Source organism: Scatophagus argus, chromosome 11 (genome assembly GCF_020382885.2).
Source record: "Scatophagus argus isolate fScaArg1 chromosome 11, fScaArg1.pri, whole genome shotgun sequence".
Classification (NCBI taxonomy): Eukaryota; Metazoa; Chordata; class Actinopteri; family Scatophagidae; genus Scatophagus; species Scatophagus argus.
In genome coordinates, this window is record NC_058503.1 from 20,329,210 (window position 1) to 20,343,920 (window position 14,711).

A 14,711-nucleotide genomic window follows, 5' to 3' on the forward strand; every position below is an offset into this window, starting at 1 on the left:
TCACTGTGTTGACAACATGTTGATGCCCACCATATACTGCAGGGGTCCTTTATATATTTTCGCCCCTGTCCCTCAGTCAGCCTGGGTGCACCACTGATTTCAGTTACTTTATATTAAGGTTGCTGACTGTCTTATGAATGCTGAGGTGACCACTTTTTTCTATTTTGAAATCCAAACTCTAATGCAAGAACTCAAAGCACTTGTCCCTCAACAGACAGAGGGCCTCTTTTTTCTTTTTTCTTTTTTTAATGAATATAGCCGTTGTCGTGAGAGGGTATTGCCTCTAATGTGGTGCCTGCCTCCCCGATTCTTTCCGGTCGCGTCTTTCTCCTCCTTTTCCATGTATTATTCAGGCTGCGACCAAAGAGCTCCGCCGGCTGAGACCGAGTGCCTGACGTCAGCAAACTTATCCAGCAGCTGTAGAGGAGGCGAGCTGAGGAGGAGGAGGAGGAGGAGGAGGAGAGGGAATGAACACTGCTGGATGTGGATCTCTGGCTGTGGAGCACTGAGGACCGGGGGCTGCTGATTTTCTTCTTACGGGACTGTTCGGACTTGTGCGTCTTCTTCTCCTCCTTCTTCCTCCGGTGTAAGTACAAGCGCTTTTCTTTCCCGTCTCTGAGGACGGAGCTTCCCTCCCTGCTGTTTGGAGTTAACTGCCGAGTTTCTCGGTCTTTTGTGTGTGCTGGCGCAGCCGTGTTTGCCCGAGTTGTCGGTGTCCTCCGTGGAGGACTCGGCACAATGTTTTCATGTTGTGTTTAGTCGCGGAACTCGCTGCGTCGTGTGTTTGAACGCACCCCTGACCTAACGGGAAACTTTGTTGCGCAAGTCCGTGCAAGGTGGACTCCTCGCCGGCGTCGAGTCGGAGGCTTTTTCTTGGTGGAAAATCTTGAGTCGCTTTTCAGTTTTAAAGTTAAAGGAAGACACGCTGAACGTCTGCGTGACATCTCTTCATTTTGAGCCTGTTTGTTGTCGTTCGGCTGCGCGCTTTGCCAGGCGAAAAGGAAGCAAACAAATAAACAAACAATCACTAAATAAATAAATACATGACCACTGGCGCTGTCATTGCCATTTGTTTTGACGTTTAAAAAATTAATAGTTGTAGTTAATCATGGGACTATAAAAGGAAGATGTGCTTCTCACATCGTCTGGAGCCTAAACTACAAAGCAAACCTGTTTTTAGGAAGTGACCAAATATGAAATATCTTCTGATGCACTATTTCAGAGTTTAGCTCTTTGTGTGTGTGTGTGTGTGTGTGTGTGTGTGTGTGTGTGTGTGTGTGGCCTTTATTTGGAGTGTGCACGCCTTGTGTGTCGCTTACATTATTTTCTCAGACAGCAGAGGCGGACTGAGATGAGTGACACTCAGCCTTCAGTTTGAGTAAGGATCTATTAAATGACATTTACCTTTCTTCCCCACTTGTCGGAAATTCTGCCCACGTTATTGTTTTCCACTGTGAGACATTAATCACTCAATTAATGCATACACCAATTACGACCTCCGTCTAGTACTTCTGGTTTCTGTGTCACACTTCTTTTTCACGGCCGTTTCTGTGCTTGTGAAATACGAGGGCTTTTGCAGACTTGTTGAAGTCAGCACTTAATGACTGTTTCACAAATGTACATTTTTAGTCCTCCGTCTGCCTTCTCTGCCAGGTTGATCTTCCTTCAACAAGCTCTGGATGTTTCTCAGCCACTGGTGGCAGTAAATGATTGGCTTCTCTCCTAGTGGCTCATATGGTAGGCTGTGAAAATCAGCATGAATTAGCCTTGAAGCCTTCACAAATTGCGATTCAGGACAGCAGTTTGTTTAATATTGCCAGCAGTCTGTTGAAACTCTAACAGGGTGGTCGTGGAGCTTTGATTTCCTGCAGAGTTAAATAACGGTTCTGTGAATTGTGGCAGCCTTGTTAGGCTTAAACACTCTTGGCCACCTCCTTGCCTTTTAGCCATGTTTGATGAGTCTTCTGCGCTGCACCGAGCATCAGAGTGTGGTCCAAATATATCAGCAGTGTGATATTGACTTTTGTAAACAAGTCTGCTGTCATGCCCAGACTCCATCAGTCCAGGTGCATTTGAAATATAATGCAATTCAGGATTCCTTTTAGAGCTGAACGGTGCACCAGATTCTATAGTTGGGAATCGCTGGCAGCACATTAAAGGTGGGAATGAACATGAAGCTTAACAAAAGCCTTGTAGCCTCCTGTTGTTTGACATTATAATGAACAAAAAACAAGACAGTGAGTTGTGGACACGCAGGTGGAAAGGAACATGTTTAGTCTGCCGGTGTCAAATGATTGTTAGCCCATTGAATTCGGCCGACAGTGTGGCTTGTCGTGGATTATTGACAGTTTGAAATGTTTTGGCTCAACATGTGGTTAGTCTGTATAGGAGTGGATGGAGGAAGTCAGGGTTGATGGGATGTTGTTGCAGTGCGCACACACACACACACATTTTCTTCTCTGTCACCTGTTTTTGTTAAATTCATATACTTTATGTATTTATGGGGGATGTAAACAGGAAGTACAATTAAGTTTGGTTTTTTTTGGTCCATATTACGTTATGGTCATGCTGCATTATCTGATGCTCATTTGTATTGTGTCCTCTGCAGATTTGTGGAGATCAACCTCAGTGGACATCAGTGCTTGTACTGCAAAGTCAGTCCAGTAGCTTGTGTGTGTGTGTGTGTGTGTGTGTGTGTGTGTGTGTGTGTGTGTGTGTGTGAGTTCAGATTTGACCGAAGTTCGACCCTGAGGAGAGGAGGCATTCAGTGTTTCAGCACATTTAAGAGACGCATGTGATTCCGCCATGCAGGAAGCTGGTTATTGGAGGCGCTGAACACAATCAGTCACCTGCAGAGCCAAATCAGATAACATGTCTTGCTACCAATGTAAGGTGTGGGATGATGGTTTAAATCAGTGACTGTCAACTGGTGGCCCACGGGCCTCATCCAGACCGCAGGACAGTCATGAATTCAGAGAATACGCACATCTGATGGTTGTCACCGGAAGACGAGCACGGGGCTCATCCTCTCACTTTTGTGCGGGAGTTTAGATCGAATCGTGACGAATGTGTTGCGTTACACCTTTAATTTGTTCGGTCAGTAATTCATCGAGACGTTATGAAGTTTTCCGCTCAAGCATGACGCCGTCTCCCATGTGTGCTGAATACAGCGCAGTCTGCTTTTCGAAGAGTTTGGCTCCTGTAATGTTGACAGCGCTCATGTTTACCACTCACTGGCTGCTTTCAGAAGATTCAGCAGACACTTCATCTATCAGTGCGAGATCACACAGTGACTGATAACATCATTACTAGCAGCCCCTGCTCCCCCCCGTTCGTCACTGTCACCAAAAACTCTATTACAACAAGTTCATCTTTCCACTCAGAGCTGTGCGTTGTCAGATCGCCGGAAAGCTGAAGTGACTTCAGCCTCATGCTCAGTCGGAAACATCAAACAGCTTTTCATCCACTGTGACTATTGCAGCCGTACCCCTGGAATCAAAATTGAGCAGGGAGATTACACGGCTGCTTATTACTGGCTCAATTTTCTTATCGTCATCACTCTGTGTCAAAACAGGATCCTTCTTAAAGGCTAATACCACACCAGTGACTTGACTAAGTCAAGATAATTGATATTTTTGTCTTGCTGGGCCAAGGTGTTGACTCCCACAAATGTCAGAGCCTTGTGTCTCGCCATCTCTGTGATTGAATTAATCCTCTCAGCATTTATAATACATCTCAATTAATCATGGGCTTTTGCAAATGAGACAGCTGAGCGAGCCTTGGGTCTGTGCATGTTTTCCATACACGTGTCCCATTTCTTTTGTCTTGCTTTTTCTTGGAGGGGACTGCTATTATCTTGCAAAATGAGAGCCTCCTTTCCAGCACTAATGGATCCTCTTTGTTGTTCATATGATGTGACATTCTGGAAGTATGTTAAGATGCACAAAGAGAAGAAATAAATGAATCTAGCTGAAGTCCCAGGCACTTAATAAAGCTTTTTTTTTACATTTAGTGCTTTGAAGTTTGAGCTGAAAATAACACTTTCCCCATCAGAAATCATTTTAGAGAACCACACGGTAAGCCAAAAAGGTGCTCTTAATACCATATGATGTTTGAAAAATTTACAGGAAACATTAGTGGGCAGTTGTTTCAGTTCTATTTTTTATAAAATGTGCTATGCAGTGTGCAGGAACAGCTGCAGAAGTGGATCTGAATACATTTGATTATTGACCTCATGTTTAATTTGGTCTGAGTCATTGACCAAAGACAAACCTGAAACATCAGAGTCAGTGGATTCGGGTGATGTGAGCAAAATACACGAGACTTGAGGTAGTAGCTCTTATACTTTGGAACTCCCTCAGCTCACTACCCATGTATACTTATTAAAGTTCTTAGTACTGCTTGCACTACATAAGCTGTTCCATAGTGTCTCTTCTGTGTATTTGGGGAAGGCACATCAAGACCGGGTTTTTGCGTGATCTCGCCAGTCCTGCTTCCTTGCAAAATAAAGAGAGTCGTGCAAATGGACTTTAATTAAAATTAATTTAAACCCCTTTAATCTATTCTTGGTGATGTGCTGATTCTAGTACATGGACTCAAGGTAGCTACTCACAACAAGTACTTATTAGTGCTCTAGTTTTTGCCCCCCTTGTGTGGCAGCTGGCAGCCCAAAGTGTATGATTGAATGCACAGTAACAGAATTAACACTGAATTATGAAATAATACTTACAAAGAGCAATACCTGATGTGCTTAGTAATGTCAGGATCTGGGCTGATTCAAATCAAACGTTGATTAACATAAAATAATTAGTCTTTTGATAATGGAATAAAAATGCTTAACTTTCAGCAGCTGCTCAACAGCAGCTCTATAAAAGTTAGTCGAAATTAGTTAGTCTATTAAAATCTGATGCTGAATAAGTTGTGAAGTACTCTGAACCATTACATGGATTCTAAGCACATCTGGGTTGATCTGGTCACACCACTACCTGGTAAATGAGTACAAGCTTTGTGGAGGCTGAGGTGATAAATGTCCACTAGTCGAAAATGGGAATATAGGAAATATACCTAAAGAAAGACAAAATTAAACAAACTTGTATAATGGACATTTTCTTGTCTTGGCAGGCTTTACAGCAGTTTAAAAGCCAAATGAGTAAAAGTTAAATAAATCTGCCATATAAGTGAAAGGAACAAGGCGCCGGTCCTAATGAAAACTCTCAGGGTGATAAACGAACCATCTTATTGGCCTTGGTGCTAAGATGTCACATTACAGACCAGAATGAAAATGGCCTCTGTGTAAAATACTCCCCATAGGCGCCATCAGCATTTACTACCTCAGTAATGCAGTCTTTTTCCACCAGTGGTTCCCACATTTTTTTAGAGCTATGATCCTGATTGATTTCTTCACAGTGCCTGCTTATGCTTTACAGTGCAGAGTGCCAGTCTCGTTGGTAGTACTTTAAAAGGTCAGCTGCAGATGTGGTCAGAGTTGAAGTATGGCGGATGGTAAACAGAATTGTCACGAGTGTTGCTGGCACCGAGGTAGGCAGCAGAAGTGGACCACAGTCAGTGAGTGTGGGTCTGTTTTGCCATAATTCAGGTGTCCGAGCCTTCACATAAGCTTGATTTAAAAAAACATCCTCTCTTTGTCATTTGTTTCTCTGGATTTTAACAAAACTGTTACACATATTCAGATGTTATTCAGCAGTGCGGGGATGGCAGCATATATTTGGTGGCTCCTTATTTTGAATTTAAATTACATTTTTGTAATTATAGAGAGAGTAAAGGATGAAGAAAGATACCTTTGTGTACTGGTATCAAATTCCAGGTGCTGGAAATGGCACCAGTATCAGTTCAAAAGTGACATTTGGTACCTGACTGACCTAAAAAAAGTGCTGCTGCTTAGACATTTCAAACTGGCATTTGAAAGTACTTTGCAGCATATTCCAGATTTATGTGCACTTCACACTAATCTCCTAATGCAGCCTTTTAAACATTAGATGCTAAAACAGACAAGAAAAGGTGAACCAATACAAAAAGGTGTTTTTGTATTCATCACCATTTGTTGTCCACTGACATTTGGAGAAAATGTCTTCCACTGTCTCTAGGATAGGTCAGATTGTAAGTGAATTACAACTGAGAGGAGGAAAGCTGATGCCGGAAGGAAGTGAGCAGGCGAGCTGATGAGAAGAAATCTCCCATCAGCCTCATTTTATTATTGCTTTGTGACTTTAGGCTTCCTCTGATTTGAGGCAAATCTCAGGCGCTGATTTGATTTAATGTGGTCTACATCTCCGGCTCTGTGTGTGGCGCTGCATGCTGTGTGCTGTTTCTGTCTCTCTCTCTTAGACTTTCTCACCCTTTTTGTCTGAATCCTGTTCTCGGCATTTAGAAAGCTAAAAGTTCCTGAAGAAATGGAATTAATCATACGTTTGCAGATGTTTACCTTTATTCTCACAGCGTGTCACTGAACTGCTTATTATTTTTTAATGTTTGTGTTTACACAGTGCAGTGTCTAAATTTAGGGAGATCAACATGTGATCCTGTTTTTGTGTCATTGAGGGGTGGGTCACAGCTGAATGTCAATGAGGACTGCTTGTCATAGCACATTTTGATTAATGAAAGTCTCTCTGCAATGTAATTTCCTGATGAATGTGCTTATGTCTTTGTAAGAGATAAGCTAATGGGATGAGAAACCTCGCCTCTCACAATTAACGCTCATAGCTGTCAAAATTTGATAGTGACGGTAGCTCAACGCGGCACACGCGTGGACCGAATGCTAAATCGGTTCACAGTTTTGCAGTTCCTCACACCTTCGTCTTTATCTTGACAGCGAGCTCCCGCACGTTTGCAGGACGTGACCTTTAATTTGTTGTGAAAATTGAAGTTGTTAAACTTACCACAGGGTGATGCATATTGCAGGCTTAGGCGTAAATTTGTATTCCTGCAGCTCTGTGCGGGATCAAGACCTTGTGGCAGCTTATTTGACTCATGGCTTACTCATACTGTAGTGCAGATTTCCACTCAGACAAGAAAGCCTAACCTCACTCTTTGCTCAAACACTTCATGAAAACAGTTGCTAAAAGAGAAATGTTTTGTTTAGTAAGTCTTTGAAAACAAGTAAAAGGAAAGGGCTGCTAAAAAATATCACAAAGAGGACAACAACTGGGACAGAAGGGCAGATTATGACCTTATTTCACATGTGGTCGTATACTGAGCTGGTGACCCTAACCTTTGGTGTCCACCTTGAGACTGTGCTGTTTGTATACATCTACTGTGCTGATGTGTGTGAGTGATGCACATTTTACAATCTGTAGCTTATTTGAAGCGAGATCCATATTTGAAGCTTTGTAGTCGACCACAAACTCATCGCTTTGGATGATATTGAGCTGTAGGTGATTGTCTTCACACCATGTGGACAAAAGTATTGGGACAGTTCTTTTTGTTAGTGAATTCAGGTGTCGTATGAGGCTGTTCCTCAGGGTTTGGGCTCGGCCCCTGACTGTGAAGGTGAAGGGAAATCTTAATGCTTCAGCATACCAAGACATTTTGGACAATGCTATGCTTCCAACTTTGTGGCAACAGTTTGTTGAAGGCCCTTTTCTATTCCAGCATGACTGTGCCCCAGTGCACAAAGCAAAGCTCTATAAAGATGTGGTTGGATGAGTTTGGTGTGGAAGAACTTGACTGGCCCACACAGAGTCCTGACCTCAACCCCATCCAACACCTTTGGGATGAACTGGAACGGAGATTGTGAGCCAGGCCTTTTGGTCCAACATCAGTGTGTGACCTCACAAATGCTCTGCTGCATGAATGGGTAAAAAGAAACAGAAACACAGAAATCCTCAAAAACCTTGTGAAAAGCCTTCAGAAGAGTGGAAGCTGTTATGGCGGCAAAGCTGTCTGTGTATGCAATGGTCAGGTGTCCAAATACTTTTGTCCATATAGTGTGTCAGTCACTACATCTGTTATGAGTCTGGACAGACATGGCTGTAAAGTGGAACTTAGCTGGTGCACAGTGTACAATCATTAGGTAGTAATTCTAGTTTTTTCTCAGCTGACTTCAGGTTGGCGCTGTAGGTTTGTAACTGTAGAATGGGTGGGGGTGGGGGTGGGGGGGTTGCTCACTCCCAAAATTGCCATCTTACATGGGAGCTGTGTCGAGCCAAGACAGTCTTTACCACTAACCGATCTGTGCCCTCACTTTGATTGGCTCAATGTGTGATAATCAGAGAAAAAGAGAAAAACCAGAGAAAAAGCACAAGACTGTTGAGCTTTCAGAAGTTTAACCAAAGAGTTTCTGTGCTTTAAAGTTTTCTTTCACCGCTGTGCCTCTGTTCTCGCCCCCATCTAATAGACAGCAACTTCCCTGGTCTCTCTTTTCCTTTGTCTTTCCTTTTCCATTGCCTGTCAGTTGTTGTGTTCATTTTATGCTCACCTCATCATTATCTCCCACACATATCTTGAGACAAACGTATGTACACCTGGGCTGAAGCACTTGTGAGGTGCCCACATTCTTCTTTTATAAATACCGGTTTTATATGTTGGAAATAGCTTCTGTGTGCGCATACTGTTTATGTGCACATTTTGGCTGCTGGCTGAATTGTGATTTACATCAGAACATGTACTTTTTCTCTGCACTTAGTTTTTGAATGTAAAAGCAAATGGTGCCACGGTGAACTGAATAGATGCAGCTGACAGGCTCATATAATGTATTTTATGCAAACATTATAGTGTGACATTTCTGTTTTATTAAGGAGCTCTTGGGCACAAAGCCTGGGGATGCCAACCATACAGAAATCTGGCACATCAAGCCCCTCTGTGCTGCTCTGCATCTCTTGTTTAGTCACATCAGTGAAAAGCACAGTGCAGATGGAGGCTTCAGATATTGGCATTTCATCCCACCATCACGGATTGTGTTCAGCATTTGTGGAGCTGACAAACGGCGTTTAGAGCTGATGGCTCTGAGCAAATCGGACAGGGAGACAGACTAACACTGTCGCTATTGGTGTTCTGATTCGGCTGAGACTTTAGGACGCATGTCTGCTTGATCCAACACCTCCAAAGAAATGGCTGGCATACGCCTGTCCAAGGCGTCCCCAGTTAATTCAAGAAGTCATCCGTCGTGGGAGAAAACAGACCGCTTTTTATGGCTCTTTTATTTCTTCATGAGTACCATTAATTTCAATGGGCAGGCCTCGGTGCTTTACAGCTGGCATTTTTTTTTTATCCGCTTGAGACAACATGAGTGCATTATCCTCTGTCTGGTAATGAATTGGCAGGAGTTACTAGTGTTTTATTGGTATTGTTTAGCTCTTTAGTTGGAAGGCTGTTTTCTCCGTTCATTCTCTGAGTATACAGCATATCTCATTCTCGCAGGCCTGAATGGCTATTTATGTGTGGTAGAGGTTTTTGCCAAGGCTGCAGTCTGAAGTAAATACTTATCCTTCTCAAGTACATTATTTATTTCCTTCTACACTATCAGCCTGGAAGCTTCCTCCATAAAGATCATTCACATTAAAACTAATTAGATTTATTTGGGCTCATTAAAATGCCGCCTCCCCGTGCAAACAGTCAGGATTTCAGTGTTCTGTTGTTGTTTGTGCTCTGAGTTAACTACAGCATAAACCTTTTCTTTTTTAATCACTTTTAACGTATACTGGCCTGTTTCAGTTTGGTCACTTTGGTTAGACACAGAATCCACACAGTCTTCAGCAGAACTTTAACCAGGTATTTCTTACATCTCTAATCCTTAAATTTGGATTTGTTTAAATTCAATAAGTTAAAAATTGGCTGAGATCGTATGTACTCTGAATTCAAACCTTTGAATGAAACTCCTGATCAGGAATGCTGAACTGACTGCTGGCCACCAGTTTGACTTTTGTCCTCCAATTGATGTGAATCATTGACATGCATGACCAGAACTACTGGTTAAACCTGAGATGTACAGTCTGTGTTTTTTTCACTCAGAGTGCATCATGTTATTTCGTCCTTTTTCTAATTTTTTTTTTTTTTTTAATGTTTTGTTTACTTGAACATCACTTGACAACATGCAGAAACGATGATACGCTGTTATGGAGTGTGTGTTTAAACCTGCAGCAACAGGTTTTTTGACCACTTGGTGGCAGCAGTGCAAACGCAACACTGATTTTTTTTTTGTGCGATTTTTTTTTTTCGGTGTCTACACGTCTCACAGACGCAAAGCAACACTGGCATTCATTTGGTCTCTTGGTCCAATTTTCATTCTTCTTTTAGCTGTGTTGTTGTCTCAAGCAACTCCTGAGGGATATCTGTCAGTTTGCCTGCTAAATGTTTTGCTACATTCACCAGCTGCTCGCTAACTTTGTCTTTCTGCTGTTTGGTTCCAGGCAGGCAGTGGATTATGCTGTCTGAGAGCTTTTTCATTCAAAACAGCTGTCTGCTGTGACTGCAAAAGACACCGACGAGTGTAAAGAGAGTTAGCCCAAAAACAGTTAAGTTGCGGACCGGACAAAACAAAGTTCCAAAGCTCCATCGAGCTGACGGAAACTGCAGAGTCTGATGATATTTCTGTTTGTGACACCTTTGACGCTACACATAGAAAAGGTTCTGTTCTGAAAGTTTTGTGTACTGTCACGGCAAGCTACCGTATTGGGTTTAAAAGAAAAACAGTACATACTGCATTAATATGTCAGTGGAAGACTCAGTTTACAGTCTAAACTTTAGACCCTGTGAAAGAGCACAACAGCATTACTTCTCAGTACCTTGCAGTTTAGCTTCACAGTCACAAATGCAATCAATACATATTCTTATAAGAATGAAACTATAAATATTTAGAAAATATATTTTGATTACAAATAGGATCATCTGTCCAAATCCAAATCCAGTCTTAGCTCTCTTAACCAGTTTCAACAATACAGCACATCAGTCCAGAGGGACACATAACATCTAAATTTTCACGAGTCAGTTCTGAGTCTTCTTTTTAGGATAATTGGGAATGAAAGGCACATTTTGTGGCAGTGTGTCAGGAGGCCCATTTCAATTCCTTTCAGAGACACCATCTCCTGATTTAAACAGAGATTGTTTTCAGTCTCTTCTCTCTCTGTATCTCGCTCACCAGCTCGGTCAGGGGGTTGCTTGGAAAGCTTCTCTTGACAGTATGGCCACAAATGAAGCCAGTGAGGAAATCTAGTGTGTAATTGCCACACTAACAGCAGTCTGGGTTAGCTCTTTGTGCAGGAGCTGAGATACAGACCTGGAGGGTGATTCCTCTGAGGCTGTTGATGCAGGCTTGGATGGATAGAGTCTCTATGGCCCACAGCCACAGCTGCTAAGACCAGAGAGAATTATAAAATGAAATTTGTGGCTAAGTTATGTGCTGTACCTCCCTCATACTCAGGACTCAAGATATAATTACTGCTCCCGTGTTTGATTCTGGCTCCATCTCCAGCAGGAATCACCGAATTCAACCTTTCTGTTATTTTTTCTGAGGGAAGAGATTGTGTTGCAAACCGTGGATCAGCCATAACCACATCTTCCATGGAAGCATGTCAGATCAAACTTCCAGACTGCCCTGTGCACAGCTGCGAGTGATATAGGTCCTCTGTAAGCAGCTGATAGTGTGAAAATAAAAAAAATACAGGTGGTTTAGGTGACAAATAGCAGAAGTATAGGGAAGCTTATTATTCATGTTGTTCTTGGCTCATTAACACAATAGTTACTGTATGAAATGATTTTTATGTACATGCCAAATCATTGTACATCATTACCTTCTGCACAATTAGCACAGGACAAAATCCACAGCACCGTGAAGAGTTGCCTGGACAGTTTCACACTCAAATCATAAATTCTGTTCAAAGATGTTTTGCAAGAAAAGAGGTACAGTCAGTCTTCATAAGTGATCCGTATGAATAAACAAAACCTGATGTCTTTAGAATTGTTTAAATCATCAGCATGCTCCAAATGAATCACTTGTCATGTGGTTAAACAGCGTCCGAAACCTCCTCCTCACACATCCTCATGACATCCAGATTTGGCTAAAGTTAGGGCTGCGTCCGCCAACTCCCCTAACTTTACAAAACTCACCAAAATCCAGCATAAGCTACTGGCCAGGTGTGAGGAGATTTCAAGCTCTCTCTTTTTCATTATTCAAATGATAATGTACTCCACATTTGGTGTTTAAAACACTGAACCTTTGAAGAAGGACCGACTGAAAGTGTGCTCCATTATCCCCCATTTTTCTACAATTATCAGGTGTTGTTCCCCTCCTAAAGAGCTACGACTTGGACCACATGTATAAGCCAGTTCCCTGCCAGCACATGCCAGCCTTTACTCTTACTACCGGTACTTTGTAAAGCTTTGTATTGTGAATTAGTGTGCTGTAGGTGCTGTTTATTTGTATCATATGACTTACTGTCATGTGTGAACATAACATTGTGAAGCTAAACCACACACACTGTGGACTGGACACATTGGCATGTCCGTGAATACAAATGATGGCACAAGGCAGAGAAGCAAATGTCAGCCAGCAGACAGGAACAGGGACGACCGAACTTTGTCTCATATCAAACAGGACAGTACAAAGTACGAAGATAATTAGATTTAAACTGACTGTATATTAAACTTCAGTAAGAGAATAGGAATGAAAGTATCATTTGACATCATTGGCCAGCACAAACATGCTGTAATATTTTTATATCTGTGTCTGACATGCATTGATTCACTGTTACTTTGACTGAATTTTTGGTTACTACTGGCAGAGCTGTGTGTTTCAGAGAGTGGAAAAAAAAGCCAACAGTAACAAATTGAGCTCTCACAGCTTTTTCTCTCTTTATAGAGGACATCATTTACCAGAAAGAGCCCATTCCTTAATCACTTTAGAAACCCAAAACATCGCTTTGAAATTTTGCCTGTCATAAGGAAAATTAGAAATCAGAAACTCCAGACACTTAGCCGAGGTCTTCAGTCACACTAATGTGACTCAAGGCGAGCCACTTCTCCAGATGGGGGATAAAATATAAGGCAACAGTGCTGCAGCCGTGCCGTAAGTGTGGATACACTGCATTTGCGTTGGCATATTTTTGATATTTTTGCTGTTTTTCCACTGTCAGTTCAAGTTGCATCGTAGCACTCATGATAGGTTAGTCTAGTTTCTCATGATAGGCCCACATTAAGGTCTACCTGTAGCATATTAATGTCCGGGTTTTACGAATGCACCCTCTTTTTCTTTTTCTTTCTAGCTTTCACACACAAGCCAACAATGGCTGTTCAGGCTTCTGTCACATTCACAAAGCCCACATTTTTTTCCATCCTCATCTTGACCTTTTAAAGCTGTTGTCCCAGCTTTGTCTTCTTCTCAGTGGACCAGGCTCATGTCCCCTTCCCTCCCATGCTTCTTTCCCCTGACATGCTTTGCTGTTTCACTCCTGATTGTGTCTCCTTCATCTGGCACAGCCCTCTCGCTGTCTGAGAGGATCTGACAGTGATGGATGCTAATCACTTTGCCTGTGTGCCCGTCCACCCACCACCTAGTCAACAAGCTCAGCCTCAGGCTTCCTCCCCTCCTTCTAACCTGTGAATAAATGAGCAGCTCTCCTCATTTCTAAGGCCATTGTCACTGTACCCCCATGACTGTTGATCTCAGGTGGATACAGTATTCATTGTACTCAACATACAGACTAACAGGTGTGAAGCAAACTAAAGTGTATCTCTGCATTTTCTAAGTCATAATCACAAATTCCTCAAACTAAACCACATCTTAAAAACCCTGTTTTCATTCTGTATCCCTCTGATGTGAAATATATGAATGAACTTTGGCCTCTGCTCTGCTGTTCATAAATTGTTAATATAGTGGAGGAAATGAAACATTTTACTGAGTCACACTCAGTCAGAAATATCCACTATTGATGTTTTTGTGGCCTGTGACAGTTTTTCTTTCCTCGCCCAGAGGTGCTGGCTGGGAGAAGTCTCTCTGTAAAGCTACCTCAAAAAGCTACCTCAAAATAACCACTTTGATCGTTGCAGGCCTCATGTCGTGTTTGTTTGCACAGATGGCTTTGTTGTCCTTATTGCTGTGGCTTGTTGCTGATGGTAATGACTTGGAATGTTTCTGAGCAGCTGATTATAATTCAGCCTTCAACGGCCTTCGGTGATATTCACTTCGGATTGTTTGGTGAAAGGACATGGAAATGCACTTCTGAAAGTTAACATCATTTACATAAATTCTGGTAAAATTCAGAATAGAAGCTTGTTTCACATTCCGACACAACATATTGTGTTTGATAAGTGCTTGTCTGAAATTCAAAAATCCATTTTCAGTAATGAGCTGCTGAATTTTTTTGTCAGGAAATATTTCAAGAAATTAAATATTGATGAAAATCACCCACATGGCAGTATTTGAAGGAGAACATCAACCCTTTCAAACTGATGACTGCTTGCCAGAAACTTGGTTAAAATTAAAACTGAGGCAACTTAATGTTCTTGGTTTTACAGATGATGAAATAAATCTCCTGAGTGGTGGTGAGCTCCTTAAACTTTGCCTTTTGGAGTTTTGAGTTTGTCTAGCATGGGAGCTAGCATGCAAAATGTATGACTGCAAGTAATGATTGTTTTCATTATCGATTAATCAATTGGATTGTTTAAAACTAAAGAAATAAGTCTTTTTTTCTAATAATTGGGCAGAAATGGTAAAAAAGTGAAAAAACTGTATGATTGTTGCGCAGTTTGTCTTTGAACAG

General features: G+C 41.9%; 1 protein-coding gene across 2 annotated transcripts in view; it reads left to right on the top strand.

The window, feature by feature from the left end:
* The first annotated feature begins 314 nt into the window (after positions 1-314).
* The window catches only part of LOC124067572 (PTB domain-containing engulfment adapter protein 1), a 60,691-nt gene continuing 46,294 nt past the window's right edge, over positions 315-14,711 (top strand). The window contains exon 1 of one of the 2 annotated variants that reach the window (XM_046405010.1): positions 315-586. The gene's annotated coding sequence lies outside the window, so the exon portion shown is untranslated. The remainder of the gene's footprint in view (positions 587-14,711) is intronic. The other variant, XM_046405009.1, reaches the window with a different exon arrangement.